The 16,218-nt window shown below is 44.2% G+C and overlaps 1 long non-coding RNA gene across 1 annotated transcript in view; it reads right to left on the bottom strand.

Moving 5' to 3' along the window:
• Positions 1 to 7,046: 7,046 nt before the first annotated feature.
• Positions 7,047 to 16,218, bottom strand: part of LOC129635541 (uncharacterized) — a 52,608-nt gene continuing 43,436 nt past the window's right edge. Inside the window, exon 3 of the long non-coding RNA XR_008706331.1 lies at positions 7,047 to 7,757. This is a non-coding gene — a long non-coding RNA (uncharacterized LOC129635541). The remainder of the gene's footprint in view (positions 7,758 to 16,218) is intronic.

Raw genomic sequence — 16,218 nt, 5'->3', positions numbered from 1 at the left:
TTTCTCCCCATCACTTCCCCCACTGTCCTCAATCCAATGTATTACCTTCCTTCTCCCAGACAACTCCACACTCCTCTCTGTTTCCACTCCATGGTCCATTCCTTACACCACATCCCGGGGAGTCCTCTTAATATCCAATCAGATTATGTCCCTTCTCCTCTCATGACTACCCAGTGGCTCCCACCTCCCCACTAACTCCCCAAACTATCTACTGGGAGGTTATTAAAAGACATTAAATATAGTGCCTTGTGTTACGCGGTAGGTTCTTGTTGTTGATCTATTTTATATACAGTAGAGTGCATAGCCAGATGTTTTTTAACCTGCAAATCAAGAAAATGACTCTTAGCTACAATATATTTATCAAGGTCATTAATGTAAATTGCTCAGAGGGAGCAGAAATGACACTGCATTAATCCATCATTACTCAGAGTTAACAGACAGATGCTCACAGGCCGGGGAAAATCATAGGCAGCTGATGCCAACGCCAATTCTTTGGAGTTTTTATCACATTCGACTTGGCTACTTCCTAAAGGCATCCAGGTATATTACCCAAAGAGGTATGAACCAGTAAGACGGTACCAGATCCTTAGAAGAGGAGGATTTTTGAAATGCTTGGTCTGGAGATGGTACAACGGCAGCAGTGAAGAATGTGGATTGTGTCTGAAATCTCCTGTGCCTTCACCAGCAAAAGAGGAGAGCCAAAAACACTATGTACAGACTCCAGATACGACATCAGAGCAAATTCAGGAAGCACAAGGAGCCCAGGTCATCTTTCGGGAAAGTTCTATTTGTCGCCCTGGTCACTTGGGTCACTCCAGGCTAACAGAACACCCGCCACACAGACTCCCCCTCCTTCCAAGTATTACAGATGTCCAGTCACAGGACCTGGCATCTCCGACTTCACGGAGTCTCCAATGATGCCAGAAGGATGCCAAGGCCATGTTGCTACTCTCTTGTCTGTAAAGATCCACCCTCCTCCCCAATGAACCTGGACTTGGAGGTTAGGCACTTTCTATTCTGAGAGTGTTGGTTTTTGGATATTACTTAACTGCTTTGGGCCTTAGTTTATTCATCAAAAAAAATGGGGTGGTGATAGCTATATTCAGAGGAGAAAAGAGACCGTGGTACAAGTAGCTGTGATGGTTTCTAGCACAAGGCAGGGCCTCAAGCCAGGCTCACAACCCTTGTCCTCTGCTGCCCCAAAGTTTATTTATTCATTTATTTAACTTTTGGCTGTGCTGGGTCTTCGCTGCTGTGCAGGCTTCTCTCGTTGTGGCACGCAGGGGCTACTCTCGAGTTGAGGTGCAAGGGCTTCTCACTGCGGTGGCTTCTCTTGTGGAGCATACAGGGTGCTCAGGCTTCAGTAATTGTGGCTCCTGGGTTCTAGAGCACAGGCTCAATAGTTGTGGTGCATGGGTTTAGTTGCCCCATGGCATGTGGGATCTTCCCAGATCAGGGATGGAACCCGGGTCTCCTGCACTGGCAGATGGATTCTTTACCACTGAGCCACCAGGGAAGCCCTGCCTAAAAGTTTAAAGTCCCCTTCTCCCAAACCCCACTGGCCTTAACATCACTGTCTAGAAACTTGCTCATGTGCCCCTCAGTTCTCTTCCCTCTTCATTAGTGGAAAGGGGTGAAGATGCATTACCTTGAGACCTCACATGCACAGGTATTGCAAGCAACCCATGGTGATTCCCAAAGTGCCAGAGCTGCATATGCAGGTTTAGACCCACCATGGGACCTACATGGGACCTGAAGTTTTACATGCATCTTCATGAATCCAGTTTTGTTTATCAAAATATGAAGGGTGGAGAGGGTGAGGATGCAAGAGATGTTATTCTGCTCTGTAGGTAACATGAGCAAATCCTTGGAAATATATGACTTCTGTGTTCAGTGACATATGCTGCATGATGTCAGCAGCTGCTATTCAGAATGTGAAAAATATTAATAAAGTAGGAAAGGTTTATGGGCTTCTCTGGTGACTCAGATGGTAAAGAATCCACCTGCAATGCAGGAGATGGATTCCATCCCTGGGTTGGAAAGATGCCCTGGAGGAGGGCATGGCAACCACTCCAGTATTCTTGCCTGGAGAATCCCTAAGAACTGGTGAGCTACGGTCCATGGGGTCACAAAGAGTTGGACATGACTGAGTGACAAAGCATAGCATAGCACCTAGGAAAGGTTTACTGTGGTAAAATGAATAGAGCAAGAAAAATAGTGATCAACTGGTTAAAAAATGGGCAAAGGACCTGAATAGACATTGTTCCAAAGAAGACATACAAATGGCCAAGTACATGAAAAGGTTCATCATCAGAGAAATGCAAATCAAAACCACAATGAGATATCACTGGACATATGTTAAAATGGTTATTGTCAATAGAAAAGAGATTAGGTGCTAGCAAGGATATGGAGAAAAGGGAACCTTTTTGTACTGTTGGTGGTAAAAGAAAATGGTATGAAGGTTCCTCAAAAAATTGACAATAGAACCACCATATGATCCAGCAATTCCACTTCTGGATATATATGCAAAAGAAATCAGTATCTTGAAGAAATATGTGCACCTCCATGCTCACTGCAGCCTTATCTACAACAGCCAAGGTGGGGAAGCAACCAAGAGACCATAGGTGGATGAATGTATAGAGAAGATGTGGCATGTGTGTTCAATTTAATATTCTTCCACCTTAAAAAAGAAGGAAATCCAACATCTGCAACAATACAGATGAACCTTGAGGATATAATGCCAAATGAAGTAAGTCAGACCAGAGGAAGACAAGTACTGTGTGATCTCAGCTATATGTGGAATCTTAAAAGGCTGAACTCATAGAAACAGAGAGTGGAATGGTGGCTGCCACAGCCTGATAGGTGGGGAAATGGGGAGACGCTGGTCAAAGTGCACAGGCTTCCAGCTATGAGTAAGTTCTAAGGATCTAATGTACAGCCTGCTGATGAGAGTCAACACTGCATTGTATACTGGAGATCTACCAAGAGAACAGACCTTAAATGTTCTCACCACACACGCAAAGGTAATTATGTGAGACGATGGATGGGTTAACTAACCTTACTGTGGTCATCATTTTGCAAATACCTATGGGTATCAAATTATCATGCTGAATACTGCAAACTTGCACAATGTTATATGTAGATTATATCTCAATAAAGCTAGGGGATAAAAGAAAAACAGTGACCAAGTTCCCACTGACAAACGATTGACATGTGGCTGACCAGGAGGCAACGTGAAGTTGTGTGTGTGTGTGTGTGTGGTGCTAAGTTGCTTCAGTCGTGGAAGTAGCTATAGTTAGTTTGACACTGTGTACTATATTTAAACATATCTAAAGAAGTATATGCACTTCTATATTTATGACTCATTTTTTTTGAGGATGGACCACTTGCATGAATTAAATTTATTTCTTAAATCAAAAACCACAATTTGCTACCTTTTTCTTCCCTAGTAACAGGAGGGTGAAGAAGGACAACATGACCTATCAGGGAGCTGCCTCTGTGCAGAGGTTCCTGGGCCCCGAGATGTGAAAGATGTGGAGAAGGAAAAACAGGCGTCAGGCCCCAGTGCCTCCAGAGAACCTACCAGACCCTCTCAGGAGTAAGACCATTTGCCCAGATCCTGAAGGAAGCAAGGCTGGTCTGTGTGAAGCCTCAGAGCTCATTCCTGACAACCCCTGGAAGACATGGACGCCCGGAAGTGGTTGATGATGTCTGGCTGACATGGGGAATGCCATCAGAGAACAGTCTTCTCCCTGACACCTGGGAGATGCCCCCGTGACTCCAGAAAGCCATAGGAAGATGCCACCCTCCCCCAGGGCACCTGGGACACCAGACCACTGAGGGTTGGTGTCATTAGTTCTCGTGTGTTCCCTAGGGTCTCTGGGCCACGCTAGCCAAGTGACCGTGAGTTCACCTCTGAACGTGACTCGGGATCGGCTGCCCCGTGAGTGAGATGGTAAGAGCAGTGCGGTGGTTTAGCAGGTGGGTTCAAGTCTCAGCTCTGCCACATACTAGCTGCAAAACTTGAAGCAATTCACTGTACCTTTTTGTGCCTTGGTTTTCTCGGGTGTAAAATAAACATAACACTAGTACTTAGTGTTAGGGTTTTCTGCTATTAATAGCAGAGGGGGTCACAGAAGCAGATGCCAAGACGGGAAGGAACTGGATAGGAGAGCTATGTGTTAGAGGAAACGGCTGTAAGGGAGGTGGGGGAGCCAGGGGGGCTGAGAGAGCCTTCAGACCATCATGTAGTGTGTCCCCTCGGTTGGAGAGAGGAAACGACGATTTTGGCAAGGGCACTGGGGTGTCATGGAGCCAAAGTCATTGTCAGAGGAGCCCCCCTCTGCCGAAGGTGGACCTGCCCAATGTCCATGCCACATTCATCACCTGAGCGGGGAGCCGCCTCAGAGCACAGCGGTCAATTACACCCCCACAGTTGGAGGTTTCGGGGCACCTTCTCATGCCACAATTGCTGTTGTAAGAGTTTAAGAATTTGCTTGATTCTGGTGGAAGTGCATCTAAGAGACCTGAGTTGAGCCTCCACAAACGCCCCCAGCTTCCCACCCTCTGGGACCACTTTCCTTCTCCCCACTCTCCGTGCTCCATCTACTTGAACAGCCCTCCTGGCTTTATTCTTTTCCCCCTCTTCATCCTTTCCCTTTTCTCTTTGCAGTGCTGCCCTCCAGCCACAAGCCCAGCCAGAAAAGCTGCAGAGTAAGGGGAGAGGTATGGCAGGAAGGGCTTGGAGGGCCCTCATGTGAGGAGGAAAGCCTTGGACCAGCTGCTCCATGCCCCCTCCTCCCCAGGCTGGACCTCTGGGGCAATGCGGTCCATGCAGGAGGCTGCCCCCCGAATCGTGGCCATATACTGCCCCCACCCACAGGACTTGTGCCTGGCTTGCTTCGCAGGGAGACTTTGCCAGTCAGCATCCTGCCTACACCTGCCAGCCAAGAAGCAGGGGGAGCTGGGCGCCCTCACTCCCCTCCCGGCATGATGGAGATCTATTTTAGTTCCCACTGCCTGTTAGTCATCACTGTGGTGGAGGGACATTAATCTCCACTGTCAGGGGGAAGCTGAGGAAGCTAATACTTCTCCTTTGGGGTGTGAGTTGCAAAACCCTTCCTCAAACCCCAGCATTATAAATCCCATATTTATTTTCATAGCTATGAGCAAAATCCGAATAGCATCTTTCTAAAACTGGACAAAAGATGCCATGACTTATCCTGAAAGCAGTCCAAGGCCCTGGGAGGCGAGGCTAAGAGAGGCTACTCCAGCAGGGGCCCCTCTCTGCTTGAGGGGACAAGAGGGGTGCCACGAGCCTTTCACTCTGCAGGACGGGCTGACTTCCTCCCCGTGCTTCTCATTTCAGGAACCGGCCGAGGTAGAGCAGTCTGGGAAACATTTACACCCCAAAGAGTGGCATCCTCCCACCAAGGAAACTGCCAGCAGCATAGCACAAATCGACTGAAAGAGAGAACTGCCATTGCGTGTGTGTCTGCTGCGCCGAGGCACTGAGCTAGGGGATGGTGGCAAGGCAGTCTGCAGCCCTCCACACCACTGGCCTGGTTGGCACTCACCACAAGGCAGCCCTGAAAGCCTGAAGGACCACTCACAGTGTCTGTCCGAGTCAGAGTCACACCACTGTGCTGGCTGCTACCCTTACAGGGTTTGAGGCACAACTTTCGGTGATAAAGTCAAGTGCATGATCTTTCCCAAGCTCGCTTCCCCCCTTCCCTGAGAGGATCTGTGACTGGTTCCTGCCCCGGGGAGTCTTTCTAGCTGAGCTGATGTGAAATCCACTATGGGTGCCTCTTCTGCTACCCATGGAGAAAGGTGAGAGAGTCTGGCCAAGGGGTGCGCAGGCCCTCGGGTTTTTACAAGGAGGAGGACGTTCAGACACATACCCACAATGGGATGGTTGGCCCCCCGGAACTTGCTGGCTGATCCACCTGCCACCCAGAACTTACTTGGATGGAATTTCATCTTGTTCTTTATAAAGAAGCTTCCATTTTGTGGACTGAGGTTGGTTCCCCTGCAGACACCACCCCTGGAACGGCCCAGTCATAAGGGTAACCTCATGATTAACCTCCTGTTTGCTCTGCTGAGGGTATTAAAGGTTCACATGCACACGGACCAGTCCCTCCTCAAAACTAAACCACTGGCCAGCTGCCTTTTGCTGTAACTCTTTTCCAAAGGCTATGTCTGAAAGATCACACCATGTAATAGTGACAAGGGGGAGCTCCAGAGGTCACAGCCCAGTGCAAATATCATCTTTCACCTACCAGCTGTAAGATCTGGGGCAAGCTCTCAACGCTGTTAGACTCAATTTATTCCTCCATAAAGTGAGTGTGACAGTAATAGTTCACCTCATAATTAACTGAATGACATGAATGAATTAAATTAATTAACATGTATTCATAGCTATAAAGTTCTTAGATCTGGACCTGGCGCATAACTGGTGCTCCATGAATATTCATTGTGGTGGAGGTGGTGGTGATCATTATTGGCTGCGTCCCACGAGCAGAAGGGCTTCCCAGGTGGCGGTAGTCATACAGAACCCACCTGCCAATGAAGGAGACATAAGAGACTCGAGTTTGATCCCTGGGTCAGGAAGATTCCCTGGAGAAGGGAACAGCAACCCACCAAAGTATCCTTGCCTGGAAAATCCCATGGACAGAGGAGCCTGGTGGGCTACAGTCCATAGGGTTGCAAAGAGACACAGCTGAACAACTCAGCATGCACACACGAGCAGAAAACGGCCAGACTGGGAAATGAACGCAGGACCATGTTACTACTCAGCCACTCTCTTTCCAGGAGGTTGCTTTTAATTTGGGAACTTCCATCCTTTAAAGTAAAAAGAGGGTACTTTCTCTCTTGAGTTATTAGCAAGTAACTGGATGTTTTAGTTATAACAGCCTCCTCTTTCAACCTGCTGGTTGGTGTTGTTTGGGCTTTACCCAGGTTGAAAACACCCAGCTGTCCCTGTCTCAGACAAGAACTGTTGTTCTATCTACAGAAATAGGAAGAGGAACTCTGGGGAAATTCACTTCAAATTTTTTCATCTTCAGATTTTGAAAAAGCCAGAATATTTAACTAGATTAAGAACTAAAATTAAGAAAGTTTCTTTCATTTGTTTCCCCCAACTCTTTATTTTGAAAAATTTCAAAGCTAAGAAGTTAAATGAGTACTACAATAAACATCATATAACGTTTACCGGGATTCACCCATTTTAACCACCTGCCACATTTGTTTGATCTCTGTGGAGACAAAGAGAGGTTGAGAGAGGTGCCTTTGGGATGCCTAAGTGGGACTGCCAAATGTCCATTTTTCTAAGTCATCGGGCTAGTGTTTTTCCTATCAATATGTGTGCTCTTTATACTCAGACTATGAGCCATGACTGGCAAATACTTTTGACCCATTTTCTGTTTTCACTTTTGTTTATCATGAATGTTGACACCCAAACTCCTAATTTTCAGTTAGGTAAACATATTAAGTGCTACCTTTGTGAATTCTTTTATGTCAGAAAGTCAGAAAACACTTTGATATACTCTAGGCTGTGGGGAACACATCATATTCCACACCTCTGGCCCCAAAGATTGGTCATGAGCATACATCTGTTCCAAGATGGCACAGTAAGAGTCAATTTCAGGACACTGTGGTCACTGCTGGAAGCAGGTGTCCCCTCTCTCTCAGAGCTTCAGTTGGCGGGCTGGAAATGTAGATATGTTCACCGCTGTCTTGTTACCATTAGGAAGAATCTGCTGGACAAAAAAGCCAACACAAAGAAAAGCAGAACCCACTGATGATGAAACACAAACACTCCTGATGACATAGCTCAGGAACCCAGATCCCATCACACCCAAATTCCTGGCCTTTTCATTACATAAGGCAGTAAATTCCCTTTCATATTTACTTCAATTTAAGTTTCCATCACTTGCAACTTTAAGAATTGGGCAATGGGGACTTCACTGGTGGTTAATCTCTGGTCAGAGAACTAAGACCCCAAATACCATAGAGCATAGCCAAAAGTGAAAAAAAAAAAATGGGCAATGAAGAAAATTAGATGTAATCTCACCCTGAAAGGAGGAGTTTCCCACCACCTCTGCCTCCAAGGCCTATGTCCAGGCTGCATACACACCCCCTGTAGAGGGTCTCTGCCTGCTTTGGATACTGTCACTGTCCAGCTCAGCGTGGCTCCCCAGTGGTCTCCAGATGACAGTTATTTGCAGGGGAACCAAGAAGGACTGCATGACAGAGAATGACGGGACAGAAGGATCTGGAGGGTAAAGCGCCCATTTCTCCTGCCCACACTTTGGGCTTGTCTCAGCTCTGACTCTATGTGGTGGTTCTGCCTCCATACATGTCTGCCTTCGGACATTTGTTTTTCCTATGACCTGGGCAGATTTCTTAAATTCTCTCTGTCCTTTCAGCATTCTCAAAAGAAAATGCACAACAAAGCCAACAATACCTACTTCTGAGAGAATGTTGTGAACATTAAATAAGAAAATCATGTTATGTGAAAGCAAGAGAACCAGACAGGAGATATACATACATATCCTATTAGTTATACACACACACACACACACACACACACATATATGAGATTTAAGACATTGGTTCATGTGATTATAGGAACTGGCAAGTCTGAAATCTGCAGTTCAGTCTGGAGACAAAATTCCCTCTTCTTCAGCAGAAGTCAGTGTTCTTGTTAAAGGCCTTCAAATGACTGGATGAGACCCACTCACATTATGGAGAGTAATCTGCTTTACTCAAAACCCACAGATTTAAATGTTAATAACAACTTAAAAGCGGCTTCCCTGGTGGCTCAACAGTAAAGAATCCACCTGCCAATGCAAGACACAGAGGTTCAATCCCTGAGTTGGGAAGATCCCCTGGAAAAGGGCCCGGGAACCCACTCCAGTATTCTTGTCTGGGAAATCCCATGGACAGAGGAGCCTGGCAGGCTACAGTCCATGGAGTTGCAAAGAATCGGACAGGACTTAGCGACTAAACAAAAAGGATATCATCTTTAAAAAAATACCTTTATAGCAACATTTAAACTGGTGTTTGACCAAACAACTGGATACCACAGCCTGGCCAAGTTGACATATAAAATTAACCATTACAGGACCCAGTACAATGTAGACATTCTAATACAGGTTGGTTGATTTGAAGTGAATTCAGTTTCTCCCAACAAACTCAGCAGCAGTCTTAGGGTATGCTTTGAAGGGGACCTTAACCATTATTTGGTAATTAACAACAGAGCACTTTACAGGTGGTAGAGCCCTTTCTTATATAGGATTCCTTCACAGGAGACTGGGTGCCAGGGTGTAGCAGGAGGGATTACTGGCTTCTTTACAGAGGAAAAACATGAGGTTTAGTGAGAGGCAAACCCATTAACAGCTCACTATAGTCTCCTGTGACAGGTGCATGGATAGGAAGGCAAAGGGAGGACAGAGGCCCCTGTGCTCTTGCTTTGGTTCCAGTAAAGAAGTTTGGATGTTTGGTGTCCATCCCTTTATTACCTGTGTCTTGGACTATTTTAATAATTATCTCACATCTACAGATTAGTTACTTAATTTTAGTTTTCCTGTTAGATAAGGAGTACCCTTTCTATTTTACCCTGGGGGCCTTGATATGCCTCAGGTGGTCCCCAAAGCCCAGGAATTTAGACTTCTTCCTGCGCAGAGTTTCCTTATGTGACCTAATAGCCACTAAAGCAGGAATCACAGACCCAAATGCTGACAAAGGCCAGGTAAGCAACTTAACGGGAGTGAGGCAGCTGGTAGGGCAATGGGGGTCTTCAGCAAACTGGAGCAAGCATATCCCATCATAAGACAATAGCTACAATGCATCTCCAAGACACAGTGACTTTGGGTAGCTTAGGACTTTTAATATGTGGAAATAGGGATTTTAAATGAAATAGCCTGATTTAAACTGGCAGTCAATTCAAATTGTTTTTTAAAAACACTACAAGGGGGCTTCCTGGGGGCATAGTGGATAACAATCCACCTGCCAATGCAGGAGACATGGGTTCCACCCTGGTCCGGGAAGATCTCACATGCTGTGGAACATCTAAGCCTGAGAGCCACAACTACTGAGCCTGTGCTCCAGGGCCCGGGGGCCGCAACCACGGAAGCCCCATGCCCTAGAGCCTGTGTTCTGCAAGAGAAGCCACCCCAACGAGAATCCTGAGCACCGCAACTAGAGGGCAGCCCCTGCTCGCCACAACTAGAGAAAAATAATGAAGACCCGGCACAGCCAAATATATATATATATAACTATATATATATTTTTAAAAAACACTGTGAGAGCCAGATAAAATTCATCTTTAGATAATCATTCCTGCCTGGTGGTTAAAAGAGAAAATAAAGTGTGCTTTTGCATGACTAGCTTGGCACATATACCGTCTATCCACTCATAAATGAAGGAGGCAAGAATTACTATATTTGCCTATTTCTTAGTGCAAAGTTAGAGGACGATCTTGCCTGGAAGATGCAGAAGCAAAGAAAATGGGGACCTGGCTTCCCAACATTTCCACCAGGCTCTCCACTGAAGACACTGCTTAAGTGTTGTCAACTCCCTTGCAAGGTCTAACAAGAACAGCCTTAAATGTCATTTCTCTAATTGATCAGTCACTACTGATGCCTTTTCTCCTAGGTTGTGGAAGCTCCCCAAGGAAGGTACATCTGTAACCATCACTTGAGCCGGAGTCCGTTCAGCTAAGAGCCTCTGCATCTAGAACAAGGATAATTCACCAGGTCAGCTGCACTAACCCAGGATGGGAGGAGCGAGCACTGCCCTGGAGAGTTCCCAGCATGGGGTGTGTTCTTCTCACTTCTCAGCTGAAGACACCCACTTGTTGCTGGAGTCTCACAAGTGTACTGAGTGTACACAGTCCGGGGCAGGAAGTAGAACCACTCCCTCCCTTGGCCCCTTTACACGGAAACATAAACCCAGACTCTTCAAGGTGGAGGACACTGCCCTGCAGTATCACTGAGTTCTCTCTCAGTACCTCCTAAGGTTAACAGTTTTCCCCAATTTTTTTTTTTTTTTTGGTTCATTTGTCTCCAGCACAGTTCTGTGGTCCTCACATGCCCTTCACTTACTTGCCTGACATGAGTCACATTTCCTGCCAGGAGAGAGAAGGAAACTCTGAGAATGCAGGTGTCCAGCTGCCGCCCCTCAGAGCCCCCTCATCTCAGAGCATGCTCTGCTCCTTCTCCAAATCCTAGACCAGAGTTCCCTGCCTCCTCAATCTGAGATTCCCCTGGATGGGGAAGAACAGGCATGCAGATTACAAAATCATTTCCAAGGATCCCATGCAGTTTTGACTGAGGACTGGAGGCAGGGCTAGTGAAAGACCCTGCCTTCAATGAGCTCACCATCTACTAGGGGAAACTAACATGAAAACTGAACTTATATCTGGAAGGCCCTTAGTCTCTCTCCCGTTGGTGTGGATGAGTGAACCAGAGTGGGGAAGGGGTTTCTGCCAGGCAACACTAAGGGATATTAACAGAAGGGATTTGTTAGGTAAACCAAAGTGGCTGCAGCGTAAAATCTCTTAGCATAAAGTCAAAAAATTATACTAGCCAGGGAGATTATCAAGCATGTTTGAATCTTTTTCAGGCATCATAACAGAAGATCAATCCAAGTAGTGAAAGATGCCCACCTTTTAAAGAAAAAAGGTAGAACTGCAGAAAAGGAAAACCAGGACTTCCCTGGCAGTCCAGCAGTTAAGACTCTGCACTTCCAATGCAGTGGTGCAGGTTTGATCCCTGGTTCAGGAACTAGATCCTGCAAGTTGCATGGTTTGGCCAAAATAAAAGAAAGAAAAGGAAAGCCTTCCTCCCTTTCCTCAACATGGAAAGCCTCTCCCTGCATCCACTTTCCAATGGTCTAGGGAGGGAGAGGGGAGAACGGAGACTAGTCGAAGACTAAACAATTTCCAAAGATGGAGAAGTCTGAAGGCTTGCAGTTTCTAGGAGCAGAGTCATGACCCAGGTAAGGAGGGAATATGGGTACACTGGAGGCTCTAGAGTTTGAGCTTTCTAAGGTTGAAATAAGTCCTACCTCCAATCCCCATGCCCCATGGTGTTGGTAGAGACCACATGGGAGCCTGAACGTTTCCTCCCACCAGGAGGTAGCAAGGCCCGCCTCCCCCTCCCACTGCGGTGATGTCCGTGGAAGCCTGCCAGACAGTCAGGGCTCTTTCCACTATCTAGTGAGAACGAGGCCACTCGCTCTCTGTCGTGTCAGTGGCGGTCATGTAGGGCGCAGTAACAAGGCCCTTCTACCTCTTCCCTCCTTCTGGACAAGGAGGTTATCAGCAGAGGTTGGGTGGGAGCCAAAAACTTCACATACACCCATCAGTAACGGGGAGTTTCCTTCCCAGGTGTCGAAAAGTGGGGAACCTGGAGGACTTCCTTCACCAGCAGTAAGGAGGCAACACCACTCCTTCTCCTGCTTGAGTGATGTCAAAGCAAGTCAGCCAAAATAGAAGGTTTGAATAAGATCCAGAGTCTTACAGTATCCGAAATGTCCAGGTTTCAACTAAAAATCATTCATCAGGGGTCTTCCCTAGTCGTCCAGCAGCTAAGACTCCATGCTCCAAATGCAGGGGACCTAGGTTGGATCCATGGTCAGGAAACTAGATCCCACATGCCACAACTAAGACCCAGTGTAGTCAAATAAATTAAAAAAAAAAAAAATCTTTTACCATATCAAGAACCAGGAAAATCTCAAACTGCATAAAAAAATTATCAGTGGATGCCAACACCAAGATGTCAAAGATGTTAGACATCTTTGACGATGATTTAAAGCAACCATCATAAAAATGCTGGAACAAACAATTTCAAGCAAGCTTGAAACAAATGAAAAAAAAACCAGAAGTCCTCAGCAAGGAAATATAAATTCTCAGCAAATACATTACAATTATAAAGAAGAAACAAATGGAAATTTTAGAACTGAAAAATACAATAGCCAAAAACAAAACTCAGCAGATGAGTTAAACTGAAGAATGGAAGGGACAATAGAAAGAATCAGTGAATATGAAGAGTAAACAACAGAGAAAAAAATTAACTGAAAAAAAAAAATAGAGCCCTAGGGACATTCACGACTATAAGAGATCTAACATTCAGGTCTTCTTCCTCAGAAGGAAAGGAAAAAGAGAGCAAGTCTGAAAAGTACTTGAATGGCTGAAAGCTTCCCAAGTTTGGCAAAAGATACTAACCTACAGATTCAAAAAGCCGAGTAAACTCCAAATGGGAGAACCAAAAGAATTCACATCAACACATAATCGTCAAACTTCTAAAAACTACAAGCAAAGAAAAAAAATCTCAAAAGCAGCAAAAAGAGAAATGACAACTTTCAGATGAGAGAAGCAATTCAAAGGACAGTGGATTTCTGATTGTCTCCACCAGACACCAAAGGCCAGAAGGAAAGTGCTGAAAGAAAAGAACTCAACCCAGAATCCTACACCGAATGAAAACATCCTTCAGAGATGAATAGGAAATCAAGACGTTGTCAACTGAAGATAACCTAAGACTCTGTTGCTTGCACAGCCAACCTAAAGAATGGCTAAAGGAGGTTCTCTAAATGGAAAAGAAGCAACAAAAGAAAAATCTTTGGAACATCAAAATGGAAGAAAAAACACAACAAGCAAAAATAGAGGTAAATATAATATATTTTTCTTATCCTCTTTGAGTTTTCTAAATTAGGTGTGATAACTGAAACAAAAATTATAACACTGTCTCATGTGGTTCTAAATGGATGTCGAAAAAATATTGAAAGCAATTATATTATAAATGGGGGGAGGACAAAAGGATGTAAAGGGAGACAAAGTTTCTATATTTCACTCAAACTGGTGAATGTCAACATCAGTTGACTGTGAAAAATTAGATATACAAGGCAACACCCAAAGAAACCACTAAAAAGGCTTTGCCAAAAGATAAACTCAAAACATTATAAATAAATCAAAATTGATTTCTAAAAAGTGTTAAGTAAACAATTTCCACAGGAAGACAATAAACAGAAACCAAAAAAAAAGAGAGAGAGAGAAAGAGAAAGAAAACGAAAGATACAATAGCAGACCTAAGTCCTGACATATCAATAATTACATTAAATGAAAAGGGACTAAAAATACAAATTAAAAGATGATTGGCAGAGGAGATTTTAAAACATGACTAAACCATATTTCATCTACAAGAAATTCACTTCAAATATAACCTAAGTCTTACATCTTATGCAAAAATTAGCTCAAAACTGATCACAAATTTAAATGTAAAGCATGAAACCATAAGATTTTTAGGAAAAAAGCCTAGGATAGTATCTTTAGGATCTAGGGTTAAGCAAAGAGTTCTCAGATTTGATACCAAATGGAGAAGGCAATGGCACCCCACTCCAGTACTCTTGCCTGGAAAATCTCATGGATGGGGGAGCCTGATGGGCTGCAGTCCATGGGGTCTCTAAGAGTCGGACACGACTGAATGACTTCACTTTCACTTCCCACTTTCATGCATTGGAGAAGGAAACAGTAACCCACTCCAGTGTTCTTGCCTGGAGAATCCTAGGGACGGGGGAGCCTGGTAGGCTACCGTCTATGGGGTTGCACAGAGTCGGACACGACTGAAGTGACTTAGCAGCAGCAGCAGCAGTTCAATCCATAAAATGAAAATCAATCCTACACACTGAACATCATCATATATAAAATTTTTGCTCTGTAAAAGACTCTGCTGAGGTGGGAATTTGCTGTATGACTCAGGAAACTCAAACCAGGGCTCTGTGACAACCTAGATGGGTGGGATGGGGTGGGAGGTAGGAGGGAGGTTCAAGAGGGAGGGGATATATGTATACCTACAGATAATTCATGTTGATGTATGGCAGAAATCAATACAATACTGTAAAGCAAATATCCTTCCATTAAAATATATATATATATATATATATATATATATATATATATATAAAGCCTCTGTGAAGATAAGACGACAAGCTACACAGAAAATATTTGCACACAGCATATTCAACAAAGGACTAACATTAGTATAATTTTTTAAATTCTAAAATAACAGCAAAAAAGGAAACAATTCAATTAGAAAATGGGCAGAATATATGAAAAGACATTTCATTAAAGACACATAGAAAGCAAACAAGCACATGAAAAAATGTTTTACATCATCAGCCAGTAGGAAAATGTGAAATAAAACCACAATGAGGTACTATTATACATCTACCAGAATGGCTAAAGTAAGAAACATCCCCAAATGCTTGCAAGGATATGGCTAAGTTAGATCACCCATACATTTCTGGCGGTACAGACATTCTGGAAAGCAGTCTGCAATTTCTTTAAAAACTAAACATGCAACTACCATATGGCCCAGCAATTGTACTTCTGGGAATTTATCCCAGAGAAATGAAAATTTATGTTACAAAATATCTGTATACAAATGTTCAAAGCAGCTGTATTTGTGGTAGCTCCCAAACTGGAAACAATCCAGGTGTTTTCCAACAGATGAATGATGAAACCAACTGTGGCACTTCAGTACCAAGGACTACTGCTCAGTAGTAGAAAGAAAAGGAGTATTGATACATGCAGCAACCTGGAAGAATCCCCAGAGAATTATGCCTAGTGAAAAACAAAGCAATACCAAAAGTCTATGATTCTACCATATAATACTATTCTGGAAATAACAAAATTATAAAAATGAGAGGGGGATAAATTAGGAGTCTGGGGTTAAAATATACACACTGCTATATATAAAACAGACAACCAACAAAAACCTACTGCATAGCACAAGAAACTATACTCAGTGTCTTATAATAAGCTATAAAGGAAGAGAATGCAAAAAAAAAATATGTTGATGCCATGAACAACGGAATCACTTTGCTGTATACCTGAAACCTACACAACATTGTAAATCAACTATATTTCAATTGAAAAAAATGTTTTAAATTACAGAAATGGATAACAGGTTAGTGGTTGCTGTGGTTAAGGAGAGGGTGTGGCCCTTGAAGACAACATCAGGGATCCTTGTGGTGATGGAAATGCTTTGTATCCTGTCTCTGTCAATGTCATTCTCCTAGTTTGAACCATGGTTTGTAAGACGCTGCCATTTGTGGAAACCAGGTAGAAGGTTAGACAGGATCTCTCTGCACTATTTCTTACAACTGCACATGAATCTACTATTAACTCCAAATAAAAACGTCAATTAAAAACAA

The sequence above is a fragment of the Bubalus kerabau genome, chromosome 20 (genome assembly GCF_029407905.1).
Source record: "Bubalus kerabau isolate K-KA32 ecotype Philippines breed swamp buffalo chromosome 20, PCC_UOA_SB_1v2, whole genome shotgun sequence".
Lineage (NCBI taxonomy): Eukaryota > Metazoa > Chordata > Mammalia > Artiodactyla > Bovidae > Bubalus > Bubalus kerabau.
Note: the sequence above shows the minus strand (reverse complement) of the source record. Positions and strands in the feature narration are given on the sequence as shown.